This window comes from Austrofundulus limnaeus, unplaced genomic scaffold (genome assembly GCF_001266775.1).
Source record: "Austrofundulus limnaeus strain Quisiro unplaced genomic scaffold, Austrofundulus_limnaeus-1.0 Scaffold150, whole genome shotgun sequence".
NCBI classification, from domain to species: Eukaryota; Metazoa; Chordata; class Actinopteri; order Cyprinodontiformes; family Rivulidae; genus Austrofundulus; species Austrofundulus limnaeus.
Window position 1 is genome coordinate 954365 of NW_013952552.1, and position 2820 is coordinate 957184.

Consider the following 2820-nt stretch of genomic DNA (forward strand, 5'->3'; position numbering starts at 1 on the left):
GGGGGGGGGGGGGGGGGGGGGATACACTTTAACATAAGATGGAGCTTTGCTGTTTAGAGTTTTGTTTGTCAGAAGTAAGATTTTTAAATTCGATTCAGAATTTGACAGGGAGCCAGTGGAGAGAAGCTAAAACTGGAGAAATGTGATTTCTGGCAGCAGCATTTTGCATCAACTGAAGACGTTTTGAAGAATTTTTTGGACACCAAGATAATAAAAACTGGCAACAGTCCAGCCTACAACTACGACCAGTTCCAGTGAAGTTGGGACATTTTGTAAATCATAAATAGAAACAGAATATGATGATTTGCAAACCCCTTTCAACCTATTCAATTTAATACACTACAAAGACAAGATATTTAATGCTCAAACAGATAAACTTTATTATTTTTGTTGCAAATATTCACACATTTTGAATTAGATGCCTGCAATACATATCAAAACATCTGGGACAGGGGCATGTTTATCACCTTTCCTTTTAACAGCACTCAATGGGGGTTTGGGAACCAAGGACACTAATTGTTGAAGCTTTGTAGGTGTCTAAAATATCTTGTCTTTGTAGTGTATTCAGTTGAGTTTACAGCAGGTCGAAAAGGAAAAGCGATAAATGCATGGATGAGTCTTTCTACACAATTATGGGACAATATGTCATTTCTTTAGAGATGTTGCACAGGTGAAAGAAAGCAGTCCTGGCAACATATTAAATAATGAATAACTCTAAGATTCTTTACATTAGATGTGGAGGCAAAAGTCAGAAAAACTAGAAAACTGCTGTTTGTTCTAAGAAGCTCAGGTCCAAAAACCACTAACTTTGTCTTGTTTGAGTTTACATGTAAAAGCAGACAACTAACTGTGTGGGACAGCTGTGGTGGAGTGTTTAGGGGAGTCGTCTGTTGCCAGTTCGATCCCCTGTTCCAGCCATCTCAGTCCTTGTGCCCTTGGGCAAGACACCACCCACCTTGCTGCCTTGCCTGCTGATGGTAGTAAGAGGGTCTGGTGGTGCCGGTGCATGGCAGCTTTTGTCTGTGAGTGTGCCACGGTATCTGTGACTACAATAGCTTACCACCATCAGTGTGAATGTGTGTGTGAAAGTGTAAAGTGCTTTAGGGTCTGACTGGGCTAGATAAAGTACTAGATACAGCGGGTAAAANTTTATGGTTTGATTTCTTTGTATGTATGGATCACTTGGGTTGTTACTGACATCTGGTGAAAATTTCATGTCATTAACACCTCTAGTAATATATTTACTGAGAAAAATGGTGACGTGTTTAATACTTATTTTACCCGCTGTATTGAGGAGGCAGTGTCTTACTGAATCTAAAATAAATAAAAGATTCCTATCTGATCATCATTTCAGATGATCTAGAAATCATACTGAATGCATCTCCAGGAGGTGACAGCGCAGTGAAGAAGGACAGGAGGCTTTGGAGCGCGTCTGAGGCGCAAAGGCACAAGCGCAAGTGCTCTGCTGGATTTCCTCTTGCTACATCTTGTGGGATTTGGAAATAAAATCTTGCTGACTTATCACTTTGACTGGATAAATGTTTTCTGATTTTAAAACATTGGCTGAAGTGGCGCTTGTTAGTTAACAGTGTCGCAGCAGAGCGCGGTTCAGAACCAAATGGCGCTGCAGATGTAAACTCACTGTGTGTAACTTGACATTTTCCTTAGAGGTTTTTTTTTTTAATTATTAGACTTTTTATTATGTAAATCAAATCCACGTTTTATTTCTGTTTTTAACAATATTTTAACACTGTGGCAGCGGCGCATTGTGATTACCAGCTGACTACATCTCTGCCTTCATGTTTTTCCCTCTTCTCTCGTCCCTCTGCAAAGGAGGTAGAGACAAAAATAAGGAGGCCACGGTGGTTGCAGTTTGCAACATTATGCAACATTTATTCCTTTTTACTTAATAAATTAAGTAAAATTTACCTGATTTATTCACAATTTTTTAACTATTCTTTATAACTTTTACTAGATAATGATGAGTAAATATTACTTGAATTTGTAGCATTTAAATTTACTTAACAAACGTTAATGCAAATTGTTACGAGGATTTTTTTAAACTAAATCTAACAAGTTCTTTATAAAAGTGCACATGCGTCAAGCACAATATTGTTTCATGACACCTCACAGTTACAGAGAGAGGTGTAGCTCTTGTTCTAGTTAAAGACTTCACCACCAGGTGGCAGTTTTGAAGAACCTTTATTGGATTCTTCTTCATGAACAAAACAGTCAAAGTGAAACTCACAGGTCTTATTAATGACTAGGCCTACCACTCTCACTTACGGTTACTTCTAATGAACACACAAATTAGAGTAACACAACAGACTAATCGCTGAAAGAACAATGTTAACCAATTCCCTAAAATGATTTAACAACAACAAACATGAATCCTACCCACAATCCTCCACTGCAGTCACATGACAAACAGCCAAACACAGCAGAAAGCTACAATACGAATTTCCTGTTCCATGACAACTAAATATCACCTACATTATGTCATCAAACTATTGCACACCAACAAATGTATTCAAGCAAAAGAAAYCAGACAACTTATGTTTTATTTCCACCATGTCTTGTCCTCTCCTTGAAAAGTGAAGCAAGGGAATGAGGAGCAGCAGCCTTTGTGTGTGCATGCACCCTCAGTTTTAGCCCAGAAGAGTAGAAGTTACTTAATATATTCATGTTTATGTGCTGTCAAGAAAAAGCACTTAAATATTACTGGTAAAATAATATTAGCATTTACTTTTCTTGCACATTACTATTGATATATGAATATAATGTGTACTGTTTATTTAGTAAATTCAATCAGTTTAGAGA